This window comes from Canis lupus, chromosome 33, assembly GCF_003254725.2.
Source record: "Canis lupus dingo isolate Sandy chromosome 33, ASM325472v2, whole genome shotgun sequence".
NCBI classification, from domain to species: domain Eukaryota; kingdom Metazoa; phylum Chordata; class Mammalia; order Carnivora; family Canidae; genus Canis; species Canis lupus.
In genome coordinates this window covers 19,245,875-19,269,055 of record NC_064275.1, presented here as the reverse complement: position 1 = coordinate 19,269,055, position 23,181 = coordinate 19,245,875, and the positions used below count along the sequence as shown (strand labels likewise).

General features: G+C 34.8%; 1 protein-coding gene across 32 annotated transcripts in view; it reads left to right on the top strand.

Annotated features, from left to right (window-relative positions):
* Positions 1 to 23,181, top strand: part of ZBTB20 (zinc finger and BTB domain containing 20) — a 773,610-nt gene that overhangs the window by 204,813 nt on the left and 545,616 nt on the right. For 21 of the 32 annotated variants that reach the window (XR_007407881.1, XR_007407882.1, XM_049105202.1 and 18 more), the window contains one exon: positions 1,329 to 1,374. The gene's annotated coding sequence lies outside the window, so the exon portion shown is untranslated. Of the gene's footprint in view, positions 1 to 1,328; positions 1,375 to 4,451; positions 4,490 to 23,181 lie in introns of all 32 variants that reach the window. The other 11 variants (XM_049105217.1, XM_049105200.1, XM_049105209.1 and 8 more) reach the window with 1 other exon arrangement.

Sequence of the window (23,181 nt, the reverse complement as noted above, 5' to 3'; positions counted from 1 at the left end):
TTTTTCCTCATCTACACAGTTTCATTATGTCCATGCAATTGGTATATTATATGTTTATATAACATTATACTACCACAAGTTATTTTTTGAATTGTTGCAAAATATTCCTTTCTATGATGTGTGCTATGCTTTATTTAATCAATTTTCCATTGTTAGACATTTAGTTTGCTTTTAGTTTATTGCTATCACAATAGTTATTTCCTTTGTAGATTTATGGTTTTCAGTCATACAAAATAGATTTCTAGAACTAAAATTACTGAGTAAAATTTTTGAACTTATTACCTAGAATTTCCTAGAAATTTCCTAGAAAATTTTTAGCAATTCACAGTCCCATCAGAAGTGCATGAAGATGGTGTTTCATTGAATCACCATCAAAATTGATTATTTCCTCAACACACTTTGAAGCAAGTGTGTAGACCTACTAACTTTCATGTTACCTTTATTAACTCTGCTTAGAAGTATATAAACTAAACACTTAAGTTTGCTTTCAGAAAGAATTATGGAATATTTTTAAGGGTCAAAGTAGCCAGAGGCCGCATGTTGGAATACAATTTCCACCTACGTACAAATATGTTTCAGGGATAATTGTAAACTCTGCAAACTTTGAGCTGGATTTACGTTGCCTTCTGTATTGATACCTACTTCACTGGCAGTTTTCTCAAAGTGTATTGGGCTGAGGCATTATATCTGGTATTCCCTCTGGTAGCTAAGCAATCTCTTTTCTATTTGCTGTTGTAACCTAAAGTTAATGAACATTCAAAGTTTACTTCTTATTTATTTATTTATTTATTTATTTATTTATTTATTTATTTATTATTTATTTATTTATTATTTATTATTTATTTATTTATTTATTTATGGATGTTTGTGGACAGCTCCACAAAGCACCTTTCTTCCTAACCGGTGTTCCATTCAAACTGAGTGCAGATGAATCTGTGTGGTTTCATTTTAGAGAGTAGCCGTCATGTTTGTTTTAGGAAGGCAATAGTGTTGGAAGAATACCAAAAAAAAAAAAAAAAAAATCATTTTTAAGTGTTTGCTTCGTCCTCTGGTGAAAGCATTTTCGTTTTAGGGGCCGTGGTGAGTCTTAGTCCCTTGCTGGTATTTGTTCTTGATAACACTGCTAAGGTCTCTGTGTGTGTTTATTCACACATATGAATTTGGGGTGGTCTGAAATATACTCTGGGGAAAATATAGATATAAAATTATTCACCTCTTTAAGGACTGCTGTCTTTTCTACTTCTCTGCAGAAACTGCCTCAGCACAAATACTGGCTCCAGTTAGAAAATTAATTTTTACTTATATGATACGTTTGTTTTGCATTTCAGAGTACCTGATAAATTGCACGTCCATCTGTGCCCCATAGCTGCACAGGTATGTATATGAACCACCTATAGTTATGTAAATCTATGTATTAACTGACAAGTTACTACAGTTTTGTGTATTAAAATTGCTTACAGATTTCATAATGTGAAAGTGTTAATTTTTGAGCACTTACAAATATTGACAGCTTCCAAGAAGAGTGCATTTTATACATACCTTGCATTTCACTCTATTGTAAAAATCAAATAAACATTTCTAAGATCTGATGAAGCAGAATGATTTTAATTACAAAGCATTCATCTGGTGAAGAGATTAGAGAGTGTTTCATGGAACTGTATTATTAAAGCGACTGCTGATACGGGGTCAGAGACTATTGCAGAACCACTCTTTTTGACATTATTGTTTTATTCTCAAACTTTTTTCTTTTTTACCGCTTTTGAGTTTATTTTCTGTGGTGGTTGTTTTAGGTAAGGAGTGGTTGCAGATGTACTGTCTGCTGCACTGTCTCAAGCACTAGAGGAATGGGAAAAAAAATATTTGCACCTGTTTAAAATCTCAACTGTGCGGTGTTGTGGTTCCTGGGCAACAGGCAGGAATTCTCAAAAGCTTGGTTGCACCTGCTCAATTGTTTCTTGCAGCTGTGTCATATGAGCGAGCGCACAGAGAAGCTTGTTAGCAGTTTGCTCTAGCCGTTACGTATTTTGTGTACTCTGAGTTTGAAAGATTATAATTTGATGTCGACCTTGAACTATTACATTGTTTATTATGAAACTCACTGTTTTCTCCCAATCCTTTGATCTGAGTCTCAAATATATTTTTTTCTAATAGCTGTTGACTGCCCTCGATAATGTGCATGTTAACTCCCCTAAGGGATACCTGGGGAGAGTAGATTTCTCTGGAGTACTGGGTGGATAATCATTTTTGTCCTGGTAGAGATATTTTGTGTTTGGCTCGGTTTCACCATGTTGGCAACCCCACTATGTGAGACTGGATGTACTTATTGATCCATTTAGCTGAACAGATTTGAAAGCATTTGGCTATTAGTGGACACATGGGGCATATTCAGAAAATTTAAGTATATATTGTAAGATCATTTCTTGATTTCTGCATGTGTCTATTGCAGTTGAGTGGAAGTGAGAGAGGGAAAAAAGTAAAACTTACATAATGGTAGTCTTAGAAAAGGGTCTAAAATCCCGATGTAGATTTTAAGGCTGGAACATTAACCTTTACTTTTACCAAATCCTTGTCACCTGGTATTTTTTTTTCCTCTAAGTGTTGATTTCTTAGATGTTAATAGTTCTACCCACTTTCTGAAAAATATCTACATTTTTAGTATAGACAAGCTATTAGAGACCATAGCTTGTACTAATTAGGTCAAGTTCTTTAAATGCAATATGAAAAGTGGCAACTTATATAACAAGTATTTAAATAAATAACTTATTTGGTAGTCCCAAATTCCTGATGTTGAAAACTTATTCAAATAACTTGCATTATTTTCCTTAATAATGCTATCTTAATGAAAAGTTAAGGAGTTGCCATTAATATTTAGTAACACATAATCTTAGAGCTGGTGTATCTTTACTTTTTATTGATCCATTTAAGCTGTTGTTTTTCTCTTAATCACTGTAATATAAATTTAACCTCTTTTGGAGTAGGAAACACAGGTATTGAGCTATGTAGAGGATTATCCACAGCCTTTTAATACAATGCTTCATACGAAGTAGGTGGTCAGTAAATGTTGAATGAATACGTACATGATTAAAATATGTCTGGAGTTGTATTAGAAACAGAGGACTAGGGAGTCTTAGAAATCTGTTACTTGTTATATATTCTGGATGGGTCTTTGGACTTCCTTTAGTTCTCATACTGCTGATTAGACAGAGATGAGACTACTGATAAATTCTGTCCTTAAAATGAGAAATGAATATGTAAGAATTGATCCTCATTATAGTCAAGAATTTACATCACACTATTTGCAATATGCTTTATATTTATTTTTACTGACTATGAGAAAAGTCTTTATAACTATTTTTCACACAATGCTGAGGTATTCAATGACTGAGTTACTTGTCACTTTAGAAATACTTTGCGGCATAGGAATAAACAAATCTTCTGTGTTATATGATCAATGCCATAGGTATTCCTGAGCAATCACTTTCTCTCCATCTCTTCCTCTCCATCTTCCTGTCTGTCTCTCTCTCACCCACCCCTCCTCTTTCTTAATCTCTACCTCACTGTATTCACAAAAATAAAATGTATGTTAACTTTCTTCAGGCCAGATAAGATCAGATTATATTAAAAATCTGTAACTGTTTTTGCTAAACATAAGTAATGGGCCTTGTGTTTACTGTATACATGTTTATAATTATGGTTTCTGCTATTCATTAAATTCTAACTGTAAATAAGTAGAGATAAAGCCAAGTAGGGGTAAAGTCAAAATAGGGTAGTTAAGACCTGCTTTGGATAGGCTCCTCTAGAAATCCATCCTGTGCCACATGTGACAGTCACATGACAAAGGCAGAGGCTGCAGAATGTGCCAGTATCTAGTGAATCAGAACATTTTGTTTAGGCTTCTCAAATTTCGATACCACCAATTATTGTTATTCATAGATACTGTTAGGCTTGGAAGTATCTTTCTTCTGAGAACAATTTTTCTTTTACCTTGGTTTATACCAGTGAGTAAGAGGCCAGTAAAAAGGGCATTCTTTTTTTTTTTCCCCAGAACCTTAGTGTGTTCAAATAAACTATATTCTTTTGTTAGTCTCAATATTTGAAGTTAAAAGATGAGGCAAGAAAAAAAAAAAAAAAATAAAAAAAAAAAAAAAAAAAAAAAAAATAAAAGATGAGGCAAGAACATCAGTTAGCTAGCGTACTAAACCAGATAACTGTAGCTGCTTCATTGACTTGTACCAGAAATTATAGTATAGAATCCCCAGGAAGGAGAAGTCGCCAAGCCACAGGATGCCTGGGCATAATTGTAGATTTTTCTGTGATTTCAGGATTAAAGATATAAAGGAAGAAAATCAATGTTTATTAAGGATATAGTATGGCTAAATATGCTTCTTTTTACCCTTCCTTCCCTCTCACCCTCCCTTCCTCATTTTCTTTCTTCTTTTTATTCCACACAGTAAATGGATACCTACTATTTGCCAGACATGGTGTTAAGGTAAATGAATAAAGCAAAGTTCTTGTTCTCAGAGAGCACACAGACTGGAACGGGAAACAAAGATATGTCAATAGAGCTTTTTTTGGTTTCACCACTTACTATGAGTATAGACCCAATCAACTTACCTAATTTTTCTGTTCCTTTTTTACTTCTTTGGAAAATTGGAAAAATAATAACATCTACCTCATATACTGTTGTGTCAAGTTAAATATCAGGCAACACATGTAAAATTCTCAGGTGGTTTTCACATAGCAAGTGCTCAATAAATGTTAGCTATCCTAATATTATTTCTATCACTACCACCACTGCTATCACTTAGCTACTGAGGAAAGATCATCTAATTGCCTGAGACCAGAGATCCTCACTTGAACATTGTCACATAATTTCTTAGAGGTTTTATCCGATGCTACCTCTACTTCTTTATAGGTTAAGAGAGATTTTAAATGTCATGGTGTTAGAACTTTATGAAACTTTAATAGTCATCCATCTAACATCTTTATTATATCCATGGTGAGGAAATATGCTCAGAAAAGTTCATGTACTTGTCAATGATATATAGTCTAGTAGGTGAGAGATACAGAATTTGAAACTAGAGCTCTTGATTCTTGGTCTGTGTAAGATACCTCATGTGGAATACCTTCCTTCTAGAGATTTGAGAGTATATCGCTTATCTCCAGGAATTAAATGGACTATGCCAAGTTGCTGGAATTCTAATCATAAAAAAACTATCACTGTACTGAATTTAAAGGACCTTCAGGTATTCTTATAATGGGATTAATTTGATGGAAGTTTATTGAAGTTTGTGTTTGTGAATAATTGATTTCTTCTTAAGGAGAATAAACTGAGTCAGGTTTAGCAAGACATCTATCTATGTGACTTCAGATGTTTTAAAGGAGTCTATGAATTGCAAATACCTTTCAGGATATCTGGACTCTAAATCTCTTGCCTGAGTTTAAATTTAGGGGCTTTGCAGTCCAAATGGCCTGCATTGAAATCCCAGTTCCACACTGCAGTAGCTATGTGACCTGACCAAGGTTGCCTAACCTTACTAAACCTCAATTTTTTGTCTAAAATATGGTGATAAGAGCATCTATCTTTTAAATGAGAGATGAGAGGATTGAAGTTAATTAGATATGCAAAATGCTTTATTTGGTGCACAACATTCATTAGTATTCCCTACAAATTAATTTCCTTCTTTCTCCTTTCGTGTGTGTGTGTGTGTGTGTGTGTGTTTGTTTTTTTAAGATTTTACTTATTTATTTCAGGGAGAGAGAAAGAGAGAGCAGGCTCAAGTGAGGGGAGAGGGAGAGGGTGAGAATCCCAAACAGACTCCCTACTGAACATGGGGCTTAGTCTCACAACCCAATAGATCATGACCTGAGCTGAAGCGAAGAGTAAGTCGCTTAACTAACTGAGGCATCCAGGCACCCCTAGACTTACCATTTCTAACTATACATGCTACATGTCTATAGAAGACTGGGGCTATTTAAAGAGAAACATAAGATGTGGATAATCACATCCACCTCAAAGTCTGTGATTATGAAATGTACCTTTCAATGGAAGGGCTCTTGATACAACTCCCAGACAACTATCACCCCTCTTTTGAAAGTCAGGTACCCTTAAAACCAATCTTTTGCAAACAATGAAGAACCCATCCTCCCCAATTGAACCATGTATTCATACATGCATCCTAGTGAACTAGGTGGTCCTATTGAGAAGGTTGGCACAAAATTAAGCAGCCTCAGATTTAGGGAACATAGTTGGCAATGAGTAAATGGCTGTATAAATCTTTCTTTTTTCTCCTGGGAAGGGAATTAGTGTGGTAACGTGTTCTGATACTCTCCTGTGCAAACTCCCTCAACAGTAGAAAACTGAATTATGAATTTGTGTGTATGATTTTCCCTTAATTATCTTTAATAAAAACTAGATGATCTTAATTATAGTAAACCAGTTTTTTTCCTGCCATCCTGTTTATATTGTAGCAGTATCTGCCTGAACAGCAATCAGAAAAGAAGGGAAAAAGCACAATATGTGGAAGAGACTATTATTCAGCAGAGTTCATAAAGTTGTCTTGCCTAATGTCAAGTGTCTAGCTTTGACCATGATGTGTAAACACTGATGATTAATAAAATCTTTAGTTAGTTGGGTATTAGTTTGCTAGGCTGCATCACAAACTAGGAAACTTAAACAAGAGGAATTTTTGTTCTCACAGTCCAGAAGTTTGAAATCAATGTTTTGGCAGGACCAGTTCCTTCTGAGGGCTGTGGGGAAAGGATCTGTCCCAGGCTTCTTTCTTATACACTTAATAGATGGCCATCTTCTCTCCCTGTCTTTATCATCTCTTCATGCTTATCTGTGTGTCCAAATTTTCCTTTTTTATAAGGATACTCATCATATTGGATTAGAGCCCTCTCTAATTATCTTATTTTAACTTTATTACTTCTGTAAAAACCCTATCTCCAAACAAGGGCACATTTTATGGTACTTTAGTTAGGACTCCAATATATTTTTTTTCTTTTCTTTTGGAGGGGAGGGCTCAATTTAACTCAGAACAGTTGGGTTAACAGTTAACGTTTACTGAGTGACTTTTGTATTACAAATGTTTTATACGTATTATTGATAAGCCTTACAATGATCTATTAGGTGGATATTATTCCTTATTTTGCAGGTGAGAAAATTTAAACTCAGAGAGGATTAGCAATATCTCTAAGATTACACATCTAGTACATGTCAAATTGCTAATATTTGAACCCATAGAATTTCAGGCTGCATTTTTAATGGATGAGCTTCATTGACAACTTGGTCAAAAGCCTCCAAAACATTTGTACTTTAAGCATTCATTTAAGGTTCTTTTTTGGGGGGAGGGGAAGGTGGTCTTCATTAGGGCTTGTGCCAATGAACATTTTATCCATCAAAAAATGGTGTATTGTGCTATTGCTAAATGCCCAGCATTGCCCTACATCTTCACTCCTGAATGTTTTGCTGATTATTGTCTTTGAAGGCTTAGTGTTTTCATTCTCCTGCACCTGATGAAGCTTTTGGACAGGATGGATTCTGAACATAGACTACATGGGTTGATTCTGGCCCCAGTTTGTGTGGATGGCACTGAGAGCCTAGTCATGCCCAGTGTCTGCTACTCAGCACATGTGCCCTCTGTTCTCCTTTCTCTCTTTCTTCTCCCTCATCTTTGTTTTTCATTCTTAACAGGTAGTTTGTGATTTTCTCCCCTTTTTTGCAGTCTCTGCCATCAGTGATAAACATTGAAAGGGATGAGGTGTGAAGAATGACAGAATAGGAAATATCTCTGCTTGTGTTAAAGCCAGTGCCTCTGCAGGTGTTTACTGTAAACTGGCTGCAGCCTTGTTACTTATTCAAACCAAAGAGCAAGGGTTATTGTGTACCTTATTTAAGTTTCCTATCTTACCAGTGGAACAGTTTGTTTCTGACTTTGAAGTTTTAAAGCAGAACTTGCTCATGACCCAATTTCACTAATAATTCTCTTAAGTAACCCTTGTACTCATTTATAAGATATTTTTTTCCACCCACTGTCTGTCTACCCTGGTTTAAAATTTTATATATGTACTTTTAAAAAATTGATTAGCTGGAGAGCTGCCCATTCCTCTGTGCTGTATAATAAGGGTTTAAAAACTGCACACTGAATTCTGTATAGTGTAATTAAAACTGACCCACATTTGGACCTGAGTACACCAGGACTTAGCCAAACTTGCCATGAGCTGAGTTCTGGTGGCAGATGGGAACTAATGAGGACACACTCCACTCCAGAATTTCCCAGCTGCTTGGCCCCTTTTTGTACAAACAAGGTTTGGAGCGAAGTCCGGATCCCAAGAGCATGTTCTGTAAATGTGCTGTACCCAATGATTTGGGAAATGTTCTCACAAAATCAGGCTGTTTCAAGGTATCCTTAAGACCTCAGCTACTGTCAGATTTTAAACATGAAAATTAGAAGGGGCCTTTTGTGCTGGCTCCAACCAAGTGAATTAATATCACATTCCCTGTCCCCCCGCCCATTTTTTTTTCCTGTGCCTGGGGATAGAATGATCATTCATATCCAAACCTGGAGATTTGCAGGTGGTTGTCTCAGGACAGACTGGGTCTCCTTGCAACCTATGGATCTCTTCAACTGGTTTGATGTCCTGGGACTATTCAGGCAGATGTAATTGAATCAGTTTGAAGCAGCTGTAGCTGGCATGTGGTCTCTCAGATTGCTAGCACCTGCTTGTTTTTTTGCAACTCACTAGAGTGAGAGAAGTGCCAAAACCAGCATTGGTCTTGGAGCAGATAAAGCACTTCAAACCTATATTCCATTCTCCTTCCAACCTAACCACATCATCATTGGTGCCTGAATTAATAAAGCCCCCTTTCATGATTATGTCTGAGGTATACTTTTCCTTCTCACTCTTCTCAGTATTGGGATCCTGATCCTGACAGTACTGACCATGCGAGTCCAAAAAAATAAGGGAGTATAATGGTGATCAGGTGGCTTTGGGGCTCTCTTATCATTAGACAACTGGGTAGCCTGTGGTTTGCAGAATCATTTAAATGAACGTCCCAAATTCATTTGCTGTTCCAGCACAGTCTTATTGGCACAGAGAATGAGCAGTTAATGTATAACAAACTGTGAGCTGTTATGGAATATGATAAATACATTTGCTTAGCAGGGGGGAATGTAAAATGGAACTATTTCTCTAATGTAACTCTAAACTAATCGACATGGATTTCTTCAACACTTATTATGTGCAGGAAGATGCAGTCTACTAAAAAAAGGATAAAAATTCTAGGACATACTAAAGATATAAAATATATTTTAAAAGACACAGCTTTGGAATCTTTAAAAAAGGTTTAAATTCATTTAAAAATGTGTATTTATCTTCTCTTTATCCCACTGTGTTATTTGGTAGGCATATATTTAACCTTCAAATATTACCAATTTTCTAGTGTTTCATTTGAACCTAGAGATGACAAAGACTATACATTTACTTAATGTTTATGTTACAGTGTTTTTTTTTTTTACATGCTTTTGGCATTGATAATCTTTTGAGAGAAACCAAGAGACAAGATGAGTTTGTGAATAATAGTAATAAGAGTGAATGCCAAAAAAAGTCATTTCACTATCATCAGCAGATACCTACTTTACAAGGCATGCCTAGATGCCATGGACATAAAGAATTATATATGGTCCTTGATTGTAGGAATCTTATGGGATTCCTGAAGAAACATGATATAAATTTAAAAATAAAATAAGGCACTCTCAGTGTTAAATGCATCCCGTAGACCTGAATTTGGTATCAAATGAATGTTGTAAAAGTGAAAATAACGGCACTCCTGTAAAACGACTGCCCTGGACCATATGTCCTGCTCCCCCTCAGTGCCCATGAAGGACATCGCCAACCCATTATGGTTCTCTCTGCCACTAAACTAGAACTTGATCTAAAACTCCTCCTGAAGACAACACTTTAGACAATCATTACCAATTGATGGAAGTTGGATGTAAAATGAAACTCATTTACTATTGCTGAATAAGTCATTAAGTAATAAAGATAGTCCATGGAGAGAGACATCTCAGTGAGCTGCAAGTAAGAAATGGGACTTGAACTAGGCCTTGAAATAACATGAAACATAGGACATAAGACACTTGAAAGGAGAAAGGAGATCATTTTCAGGCTGAGGAGTCGTATCAACAAATGAGCTAAGTATGGAATTGTGTGATTATCAATGATAATGAATAGTCCTCAGTTGTAAATATGTAAGTGCTTATGTAATTTTTAGTTGAACGCTTTTCTTCTTTGCTAGACTACAAATTCCATAAAGTGCGATATTGTTGTTTATTTTAAAATACCTTCTCAGGGAGAACTTCACAGACTTCTCCTATCTGAATCAGGCTGTACTACATTTCTATAGGTTCTTATTTTTTCCCATCACAGTATATAATTCACCTGACGGTTTGGGGAGCACCTTCTTACTGCCAATATTCTATATTTAAAATTGAGGCTGAATCAAAGATGATTTTGTTCTCTATAAATTTATGTAGCAACAACGATTTTTCAAAACCTGATTTTTATTTTTATAAATACTGTGGCACTCTCAACACTAATTTGGGAGATTTTAAGTTTTTAATTTTTTTTAACTTTTTATTTTTGGAGGAGACTTTTATTTTAACTCTAGGATTTAAGAATTTTGTTACATATTCCTCAGGCACTGGGTGGCTCAGTTGGTTAAGCTTCTGCCTTGGCTCAGGTCCTGATCCTGGAGTCCTGGGATCAGTCCTGCATCAGACTCCCCTCAGGGAGCCTGTTTATCCCTCTGCCTATGTCTCTGACTCTCTTTCTGTCCCTCATGAATAAACAAATAAAATCTTAAAAAAAAATTCTCTTTCTTTTGAAGTATAATTATCTGATATTAATAATTTATATATCTAAAATAATTGTTTTATATTATCATTTTTTTATATTGATCAATTTTAAACATTGCCTTTTTATGTTTGATTTATTTATTCATTCACTCATTCAGTGGAAATTATTCTAGCTATTGACATAACTGTATTCACTTTCCATCTGATTATATAAATACCTTAATCATCTATATCTTGCTGAGCTATTAAAGTGTTAGGAGACCAATGTCTCTGAAAACAATTTGAATATAAATAGACTCATCTTTGAGTTGTTAAAACCATTTTTTCCCACCTTTAGAATGTTTGGTGACTAGAAGATTGATCAGAAGGTTGGCTTGGCTAACTAAAATGTATTAACTACAGAAACAATTTCATTTACTAATAGTTACTGCACATCTCTCAGGTTAAAAAAAGAAGAGGAAAAAATAATAATTGATCTATACTGTTTCCTATAAGGATAATTCCTTCAGTATTTCCTTCTTTGAACATATAACATTTAGTGATGGATATCTACATGTGCCATCCTTATGATTTTGACCTCTTTAAGGGAGTTTTTAAAAATAATTTCTAATTTTTTAAATATATGCATTTCTGTGTTTTTAGGGTAAAATGTGTGAATAGATCTTTTATCATTCAAAATATATTTTCATTAAAGTATTTGAACTTTTCACACTATTTGCTCTTGTTGGTTTTTGTTAAGAAGATCGAAATAGGGGATCCCTGGGTGGCTCAGCGGTTTAGCACCTGCCTGCGGCCCAGGGCATGATCCTGGAGTCCCAGGATCGAGCCCCACGTTGGGCTCCCTGTATAGAGTCTGCTTATCCCTCTGCCCGTGTCTCTGCCTCTCCCTCTCTCTTTCTCTGTCTCTCATGAATAAATGAATAAAATCTTAAAAAATAAAGATCAAAATAGGATTGCACTATAGGTCATAACTTTTTAAAGATAAAAAATGTAAGTGTGTTAGGGTCTTTTGAATTTTGAGATTTAAGTAAGTAAAGAAACATAATGCAGTATACAGAAAAAAAGAAGTAAACTGGAAATTACCTAAAAATGTTGCTTTAATAGTGTCTTAAATTTATATAGCAAATTGTATAGCTGAGTTCAGTATTACTTTAAAAAATGTTTCATTTTGAGTATTAAGAGACAAACAGAATTCGTAATCATGCTGATATGATGCCTCAAGCAAAGTAATGCATGCTTACTAGTATCTTTACCAGTGTCAGGATAGGATATACTCTAGGCCAAAAGAAAATTTATTTTTCCCTTGTGTATTTGTCACTTGATGTCATAATTTCCATTAATCAAAAATGGGCATATTTACTTTTTGAATCCAATTCTTCAACAACATCAATAATTTTTAATTTGCTTACTGATTTAAGTGATGTTCATTTGGGGCACCTGGGTAGCTCAGTCTTTAGTAGTTAACTCTTGATCTCAGCTCAGGTCTTTATTTTAGGGTTGTGAGTTTAAGCCTGCATTGGGCTCCACACTGGGCATGGAGCCTACTTAAACTGTGTTCGCTTAAGTGATATTAAGAATACCCTCTGCTATTGATCATGTACCATCATAAAATATTTATTAATTGTTTAAGTCTGTATTTCGCTCGGGATTCTAAAAAATATAAATGTCATAATTTTCTTTTTTTAGTATTTATTTAAAATTTTGTATATATTTTTTAAAGACTGATACCTGTTTAAGACCTGTCTTTGACTTTCTTGAAAGCATGGGATTAGAAGAGGTTACATTATTTTGTGATAGCATCTATCTATAGGATTTAAGAGGGAACAATGCGAAACAGAGGGCCAAATCCCTTTTCAAGTTGATTTACTACTACCAGCAAACTTCATTGCAACCTCCCAGTAAGTTTTCTCTTTGATCTTTCCATACTTAAATGTTCCTATCAGTCGGAGACTTTGAGGTCACCATTTACACTTATGGAACTGCTGTGTCAGCTTCAACTTTGTTGCGGTACAGAGATAGCCTATTAATTCCTTAGGAAGGCTGTAACAAATTGCCACAAACTGGTTGGCTTAAATCAAATCTATTTTCTCATAGTACTGGAGGCCAGAAGTCCAAAAGCAAGGTCCAGAATGGCCATACTCCCTTTGAAGGCTGTAGTAAGAATCTTTCTTGCCATAGTTTCTAGTGGCCCCTTGTATCCCTTAGCTTTTGGCAGTATAACCTCACACTCTGCCTCCATCTTTACATGGCCTTTTCCTCTGTCAGTGTCTCTCTGTTTTCTCCTTTTCGTATAAGAACATCAGTCATTGAGTTTAGGATTGACCTTAAATCCAAGATGATTTTGTCTCAAGAACCTTAACTAGTTACATCTGCAAAGGCCTTATTTCCTAATGATATCCATATTTTGAGGAATTAGAAAGGCATGAATTTGTGGGGAACACTATTCAACCTACTATAGAGAGTAACCTTATTTTTCTATAGTAAATATCTACATATCTATGGAAGGCTTACTTACATAGTCACATATTAATACTTTCTTGCTTCTGTCCTTGACAGTTTTTCTGCTCAGTATTGATAGAATACTTGTTGCCTTAACACCTTAGTATTTTTTATGGATTTAATTGAATCACGAGTCATTCTCTTGCATAGTCTTTTAAACTATTGGAAACTTCTCTTTATTATAAATATTAAACTTGGGGGATAGAATAGGTAGTGATTAACAGGGTTACAGTTACTCCACAGATGCAGGGCAAAATTCAAACCTGACTTTGGCTTTTTTATGAAGCCGTGTGTATTAAGATACCAAATATCTTGTGAAGTACATAAAACTTCTAAAAAAGTTTATAAACTAAATCATTAGTTACAGAAAAGTTTTTCATAATGGTCTTTAGATTCTGTAGGCCATGTATGCACCTGAAATTTAGTGTTGTAGAATGACAAAGACGTTGTGCTAGATTTTAGCTGTTGAAACCATGAAACTTATCTCTCTGTATTTAGCATAGGCAAGGTCTTTATTAGAGAATTATGAATCTGGGTATCTATAGAAATACACCTCCATTAAGCGATAACTGGAAGTCAGAAGTTCCAGAATCAGACTGAAAAAGCAGGGCTCAGCTCAGAAAGGTCAATTTCAAACTTTATGTAGCCAGTTATTGACTAACAGAATTGAAGCTCAGCTATGACCAAATGAAACACCTCCATTTTTTTTTTTGTACTTCTCCCAAGTTGATTCTGAGGTTGTTCAAAGTGTTTTTTGTTTCATATAAGGAGTAGACTACTATTACGGTAGGAGTTGACAGAGGGAACCGTTCCTAAAAGAATTGGGATAGAATTGGAAGCATTTTTTTTGTCATTTCCACCTCATGATTACTAGATATTACAGGTGAGTTTTCTTGTGGGGTGGTCAAGGGTGGGCTTTCTGAGGAAATAATACCAGAACTGAATTAATCTAAATTTGATCTTTGTATTCTCACCGGTTGCTCAAGATTGTGCCCCCAAAGTATATATGTATTAGAACAGAGGGACAAGGGGATGCATGCCCTGTCTGTTAGCTATTAACAATGTACAATTAGGAGGTCAGCTTCAGGGACAACCAGTTGATGCTCCTCTTTATCTTGATAGTAAACACAGTAATAATAGGCATTCAGAAATGAACGAAAGATGCTCAACTGTATCTCCCTAAAGTTGAACAAACTTATTATTTGTGAAAGCCAAAATTAATTTGGCCACAGAGAGACTGGATTCATTGCTACTCTTAGCTGTCCTCATCAATTCCGTTGCCACTCTGGTGCAAGGGATTGGTAGAACTACAGGGATTCTTGAATCATCATTTCCCTCTTTGGCAAATAATGTTTTCTAGGAATAATATCACCCCCTTTCCTTTTTCTCCGTGTATCCAGGCTGTAAAAGGAAAATGGAAGGTCAAACTTTAGATTTATTTATTTATTTTTTTAAGTATTAGTTTCATGGCAGGCCAAGATTAAGCACAGAACTTTTCAGGAATATGTAGTTAACTTTCCATTTGAGGTGAGTGCAGAGAATCTGTTCTTTTCATCTTTTCATCTTTACTTTCATTCTGAAGTAGAAACTTCTCCAAATGCTTCATTCAAAATTAAATTGTTTATCTCTAACTAGACAAGGACGTGTGGTGGTAAATTATTGAAATTGATGAGATTTGATTGAATTTTCCTGAGTTTAATGTGTCTAATCAACATTGCACTCACGGCACTATTATTTTCTTATTGCTTGCTGCTGTAACAGATGACAGCATTACCATGACCCAGGCATACGATATGAAAAAATGCACAAGGAAGTAGACAGTCCACCGTGGGCATTTGAAAAATGGAGCCAAATGACCTTTTCAGAAATTATTAAGATTTTAGATGAGAGGGCTTAATTTTTTTTCACTAGAGAAACCAAAAAGTCTCTTAATATAATTTTCAATAGGCTTTACTTTCATTCCAATTTATAAACCAAATTATGATGCAATTGATAACACAACATTATTATCAGTTATACCATTGAATCATGGTTCTGTTCTTGTCACAATCATGGAAGCCAGAAATGGAGGAACAAACTACTTTCCTAGAGAAAACACAGTGTGAAATTTCCACTGTGTAACTTAAGTGAACATATTATTTGTCATCCAAACCGTGACTGAGAGGTTTTGCTTTTATTTTTGAGATGTTTTGCTTTTAAAAACACAATCCAAATGACAAGAATATTAAGTCACAATGGAAGAAGGTAATTATCGTATCAAAGTTTAAAGGAGCACAAATTAAAAAGGTTCAGAGCACTTCCTATAACTTGAGAGCATGCATTAAAATGTTTTAGAATATCACAAACTTCTAAAGAGTGCATATGGCAATATATAGCTGAAATTATAAACCATTTTGACATTTTGTTCTACTCAAGTTGTGTATTTGATATCATATATCAAGGGTAAATTCAAGAAAATACCTGGGCCAAGGTTAGAAGTTGGCAGTAAAGTATATAAGAAATACGTTTCTGGATCAATCCTGTTTGGCATGTTTCAAAACTTTGAGACCTGTTGAGGCCCAGAAGCACTACTTGGACAATGAGCATATTTAGTTTATTCAGCTTGTCAAATTTTTCAGCATTATTCATTATTCTCTGTCACCATAAAGACATGACTACAATCTGTCTATAAAGTACCAAATAGAGATTTGTTAATTGTAGTAACTATAGATGTTCAAAGTAGATACTGAAATCTCAAACATGTTTTTCCACTCTTCTATAATGGATTCTTAAGACATAAAACTATAACCTGTAGATATATAAGATAATTTACATACCACCTTTCTAGTGTAATTCAATTATGTTACAGAGGAGGAAATGGAAACAGTGAATAGGTGCAATCAAGTACAAGTGAGGGATCTAGTAATGAGGTACTCTACTTCCTTAGAGGGTACTTTTTACCATTTCTCACTATACTGAACAATTGTCTTTGCCGTTTTGATCTTAAAAATACATGCACATTGTAAAAAACTTTTGAAAATAAAAGGCATTCAAGGATATGAAATGAAAAGTATTTCTTCACCAACTTATAGTGCTATTACCAGAGATAAACAGTTTCAAGTGTATTTGTACAGAAATGTACCAAGATACCTCCATTTTAAAAACAGAAAGGAAAAGACAAATAAAATTGAAGAGATAATCATACCATTAAAGTTATCTTTATATTTTGTTTTGTTTTCTAATGCCATATCCCAGAGATTTTTATGGTATTTACACTATAGAGTATTATGCTATATCATCTTTTATTTTTAGATAGCTGCCTAATATTTCCATTTTATAGATATAATAGAATGTATTTAACCCTGCCAAATTTATGGACATTTGGTTATTTCCAGTTTCTTTTCTACTCAGAAAATATTGCAATAAACAACCTTCTAAATATATTTTGTACTCATTTTAATGTACATAATATAATTTCCTAGAATATTTGTATAATTAAAATGTTTACAGCTATTAAAACTTTTGCCTCATTAATGGTCTAATATACACTTCTATACAACAGTGTATGAGAATTTCTGCTTTCCACAGCCTCACCAAAACTGAGTTTTAACATCTTTTTTCTAATCTGAAAAGTGAAAATGATATTCTATCGTTATTTTGATTTACATTTCTTTATTTATGGGTTGGATTAAAAACATGTTTAAAGATTTTACTAGCCATTTATATTTCTTTTTCTGTGAATTGGCTATTAAATATTTCTTTACTTTTTCTATAGAGGTTCTTTTTAATCTTCTGTTGATTTGTATAACCTCTTTGTATATCAGCAGAAAATAAAACTTTATGTAAGAGATGTTTGAACTATTTTTTAGTTTTTAATTTGCTTTTTGACTTTTACTATAGACTTTTTATGAGACTAGTATTTATCAGTCATTTCCTTTGTGGTATAGAAAACTCATGACAAAATTACCCATATATTTTTCATGTATTATATATTTTAAAAATATTTAATAACACTTATTTTGGGACATGAAAATAAACTTTATTTCATTACTTGAAATGTAAAAGAATCACATTTTTCATCCCATGAACTTTTTAGCAAGAACAAAGCACTAAGGCAAAAAAAAAAAAAAATATATATATATATATATATATATGCTGGAATAAAAACTGAGATGTCACAATTGGCATATTTTTCTTTTATTTATCAATCACTGATGTCTATTGTTTATGACATAGGAAAATCCCAAGAAACTTTTTTACTTATGAGAATAAATTATTGTATTTTGATAATCTAAGCAATGATTAAATCAGTGAAAGCATCATAGAATAAATCAAACCCCTAGCGAGATACTTTTAACAGCAATTCCAGTTCATATGGTAATGTTAATTTTACTTACTTAAGAGAAGCACTTACTTATCAGTAAGACCTTATAACTTTACAAATAAAATCAAAATGTGAATGTTGTAATTTAAGCAGGATGCAATAGCCAGGTGATAAATAGATACGTTTGTACCTTGAAAAGTTCACTTCAAGTCATCCTCATTCCAGAAGGGCAAGGGCAGTTACTTCATTTGGTTTTCTAAGCTTAAGAAGCAACTTGGAGACTACCCAGGCTCTGATGGCTGACATTTTTGTCAAGTTTGTAAATAAGTAAAGGATCCATTCAGCTAGAAAAGTGGAATATTTAGTAATAAAAGAATATTACTCTGTTTAACATCTATTCATGACTGAAATTGATAAGAAGAGAGGTGAGGCCAGATGAGATGTGAAATCTAAGTGAGGGAGAGGAATCAGGAAATGTAATTTAACTTTTTCCTGCCATTTATTTTTAATAGAGTATTTATTTTTTCAATTATAAAAGTAATACACCAGCATGGTGAAACTATTTGGAAAACACAAAAAAGCAAAAGACAATAAAATCACGCTTGACATTACTATTCCCACTTAGAAGATCAATATTAACATTTTGACGTGTGTATGTATGCGTGCATACAAAACCGTAGGATTATACTCTGCATGATTGTGGATTCTGATTTTTTCAACTAGCAATACATTGTGAACACTTGTTTGTGTTAATAAATACTTTTTCTGTGGCATGATTTTTTTATTGATTATATAGTATTCCACACAATGGATGTGTTATAATAATTTAGCCAGTCTCTTATTCTTGGACATGTAAATTGCTTCCGATTTTTCTCTATTAAAAATAACATATGAAGAATATCATTGTGCACACATTTTCATGAACATCTTTGATTATGTACTTAGGATAAATAACTAAAAGCAAAATAGTTGAGTCACAGAGATATGCAACTTTCAAGCTTTTGATGCCTTTACCTATGCCACTTACATGTTGCTGTGGCTTCACCAGCAGTCTCTGCAAGTGCCTGCTCATATCTTCATCAGCTCTTGATGTGTAACTTTATATGGCTCAAAGAAAGCTATCAGTGGTCTGAGAAGGATGAGTACAAAGAAGTAGGAAGAGGTCAAGCAGAGTTAAGTAACATTTTTGTCTGGGAGATATTGCTGGCTGTCACAGGCTATGGAGCACAGCTCCAGAATGAACTTGCATTTTCAGAAACGGCTCAGACTCTGTTAACTTGGCACAGTTGAAATGTCCTTATTTGCTTTGAGGCAATGGCCTGACCCCTTAGGCACACCCCATGTATTCAGTGATTGAGACCACTTACTCATACTAATCATGGCACACAGAAAATACATAAAAGATTTGTATTCATCACTCAATATATTTTGCTCCTCGAGTGTCATGAAACATTCAGGGTATATTAACTGGCAAATGCACACCTGGAGTACGTTACTTAGCTTTAGAAACTGCTAATTTAAAAAAATCAAATATTTAATTTTGAAGAAAAAAATCAGTTTTGGATTTTGAGCATATATATCATCTTTCATTTTGGCCCAATTAACCCAGCAGGTGTGTGCAAATTAGGTCACTACTTTGTCACCGTGGTAACATGCTTTGGGGAGGTGGATCTTAACCACCTCCAGCACAGGTGATGTTGGCGGAGTTGGTATTAAGAGATGCTTTACAAACAAACAAGGCAGAGTTTAATCTGTTAAAGTGTAGAAAATAGGTCTGGTGCCGGGTACCAACAGATAGTGTTCTATGACATGGGAAATAAGCACAACCTCAAATTTATATCAACAAGAGAGATCTAGTGAGCCTTAGAAACAGAACTTCCATGTTAAACTTACAACCCCTCAGGAGGTAATTGCCTCTGTCTGTTCTAGAGCAAGGGGTGTGGGGTGTCAAGGTCAGTTTCCCTGGAATTTCAGGATGGTTTTAGAGCTAAGCCATGGTTTTCAGAGGATCATCAATACCTTCCTTTCTTCTCATTATAGGGACTAGAAGCTAGTCGGTACCTAGGGGATAATGTCTAATTTTAAAAGGACAGGTTAAAAGGACAGTGTCTGATCATTTCTTTTAGGTGCTATTGGATCATTATTCAGAATTGCTTATGGGTTAGGAAGTTGGCAGACTTGGTCTATGCCAGCACTCCAGCATTAATACAAGTCTCTAACTCAGGCTTCTTCTCACCAGGTGGAAAATCAGACATGCTTCAAGATCCCTGGTAGAGATTGTGCAATCTGTTTGGCTGCTGAAGGTTCCAAACCATGTGGGCATTCTGCAGCCCCACAGAGTAGTAGAATTTCTTCACTTATCACTGACAAGTTCACACCTCTTTTGGTCATTAAAATTGTAAATCTGCATTATCAGATGCAGAAAATAGGACACCTAATGATATTAAACATATTTCTAAGAAAATGCATCTTCCATGACCACTTCCAGCACCCATTTATGGATTATATTTCCATTGAGCCTCTGGGGCAATTCATATGTGGCTTTATGTTTTTTTTTTAATTTGTCCTAGTATCTTGCCTTGTATCTGTATCGTTTGTTATAATTTTGAAGCATTTTTATATACCATACTTTATTTTTTTGTGGAATTTTACACATGGCATTTCAGAAACTCGAATCCTTCTCGTGTTTATTTTCATTGGTTGTGACCGCAGCTTTATTACTTATTTCATGTGTTTTCAATAGTTAATATTTACAAAACACTGAACAAACTCTTCAAGATTGCTTTCTATAATCTCCCTCTCCAAGCGTCAAAGATGAGAGGCACAGAGAAGAGTCATAGTGACTTACCCTGTGTCACAGAGTATAGGAATTCATTTTCAAATGAAGATCAAGGACCCCAGGTTTACGGTTTGTTTGTTTTCTTCTTTTCTTCTCTTTTTTAAATGTCTCAGTAGTCTTCTGGGTTTGGAGTTTTACAGGGGGGTGGTGTTGCAAAATGGAGAGACAGTTGACTCAACTCTTTATTTCTCCTTTGGCGTATACCTGCTGTGTTCAGGTCCTCTTTTCCCATCTACTCCCCAGTGGGTGCTGGAAACCATTTCTTTTGAAGAGTTGGTTCATAACATAAAGACCAGAAGTCCCAGTAAAATCTCTTCTTACTAAGGTATGGGTATGCATTTTTCACTGGAGAACAGGATGTCATATCTACCCCGTCCATTCCTGGAACAAGACAGGTGGCAGCACAAATTAGCATTGAAACAGAGCTTTATCACAGCAGAATCCCAGGTTGTTTTAGGAATAAGACTCGAAACAAAAATATGTGAAGGGATTGAATCCATCAAATCTAATAAAGGAAATTGTAGATTCAGGAAAGTTAGACCCCTGAATTGTAGTAAGCAAGCTGGGGAGGAAATGGGCAGTTAAACAAAGTAGTGCTGTATCTTTCATTGTTTGATGAAATAATTTTTGCCCCTTTTAACTGGTATGTTGAAAAAAAAAAAAAAAGCCTGGTATATCTGAAACAAAGAGCTTACACAGTCACTGAGCTGGTTGGTTTTTATACCTTCCTTTACTGAGTATTGTCCTTCAGTACAATACAGAGCCATTTCTTTGTTCTCACAAGCTAGCAGTTAAATTGTATGTAAATGTATGCAAATTAGATGCTGTCTAATAAAGAGAGTCATTAGATGGAAGAAATATTTAGTTTAGGAAAAAAAAAGCAGGTGTATTGTGTAAAAGAAAATGTAAGGCTACAAAAAAGCCCAAACTTTTGTGGACAGTTATAGAAAAAAATTATTAAAATAGATTTTTAAAAGACTTACGTCTTCCTGACCTTTCCTTTGTGCTTACATATATGTGTGTGTTTTTTAAATATTTACATATAAAACTAGGGGATTGGCTTCTTTCCCAGAATTACTGGAAGCACCTTCACCAGGAACATTTGGACTTGAATAATCTCCACAGCAGCATTTTCTTTCTTGAATTAAATGAATTGTAAAATGGATGATTGGCTCAGGAACACTGACGGCTTATGTGGGTTCCTTTCCTTTAGATTGAGAGGCTTATGGCTCCATGGTGGGTAGCTTGCAACTGATGATCTTGGCTACTTCAAAGGTTCCCCTTCCATTCTACTCGACCCCAGCCTTTTAAAGGCTAACATAGGCTCTTTAAGATACATGTAGACTACAAACTTCTTTAGAGGAACCAACAGTTCCTTTATGAGCTTGCTCAATGCTGTATTGAATGTTTAGCACAATGCCTAGCACTTACTAGGCACTCACATCTATTTTTTAATGATTAAGTGAATAATTGAGTAAATAAATAAATAAAAAGTAACTTGACAGACTTTAAACATTTTAATGGTCAGTAAAGTGGTTATGTGTACGTCAAATACCTTCACTGTCCCCAGCAAACAGTTAGTGAAGCAATCATTCAGACTTGCATATAGCAGTTACATAGTAAGTACACAGTAAAAAACATACTTTAGTGTCCAGTTTCCTCAAGTCCACCATAACGAGTGTGTTATGTGCTCACCATATGCATCACTCATTGTGGCAGGTGAAAAGACATGGTGGCTTCTCTCCAGGAGCTCCTAGTCTTCCAGAGGAATCAGACACACGCCAACTTAAAACATAGCATACTGTACACAGTAGAGTTACAGATAAAATTGTATGGGAGCACCAGAAAAAAAGAGAGAAGGTTGGATTGAAGAGTGTCTGAAGTAGGTTCCTGGAGGAAAGTGGGATTGAGCAAAACCTTGAAGGTCGTCAGGAGCAGATGGCTGGCGATGGTGGGTGGAGAAAAGCAGAGTTTCAGAATTCTCCTAGTTTCAGTCCCCAGGTAATAGAAACATACTAGATTTTCTTCTATTCTCTTATGAATTTCCAGCAACAGCTTGATTTTAACCTCTGTGGAAACACAAATGAGGGCTGTGATGGATACAATAATGACTAAAGTTAAATTATAACTCCAAGTCAAAATTTTAATCACATTCAGCTATTGAATAGGAAATAAGATAAAGTATGCAAAAGAATTTTATAAGTTTTAATTCCAAGGCACTGAAAGTATAGAATTTTATTATCATTCCCAATGTTTAAGGTTGTCCATGGTAGGAAATAAAATTTAGGGGAGAAGAGGTTTGGAGAAGTAGAAAGGGGTCTCTCATAATCCAGAACCTTATTGTTTACAAAGTACCTTCCTAAATTACTGTTTACTTCCTAAATTACTGTTTTATTCTATCATCACAACAACCCTTGAGGCTTCAGAATTGACCTTATTTATTTCCATTTCACAGGTGAGGGAACTGAAGTTCTAAGAAGTTAAGTGACTTAAGTGAGATCACACAGTAAATGTCAGAGCCAGGTGTTCCTGAAAGGCTGTCCAGTTCTTTTCATATACCTCATTATCACCCAGGAACAGTACATAGGAGAATTCTATAGCTACATAAGAAGCATATGTCTTGATTCTAACTTAATTCCAAATTTTTTTTTATTGATTTGGTTTTATATCTACATCTTGTC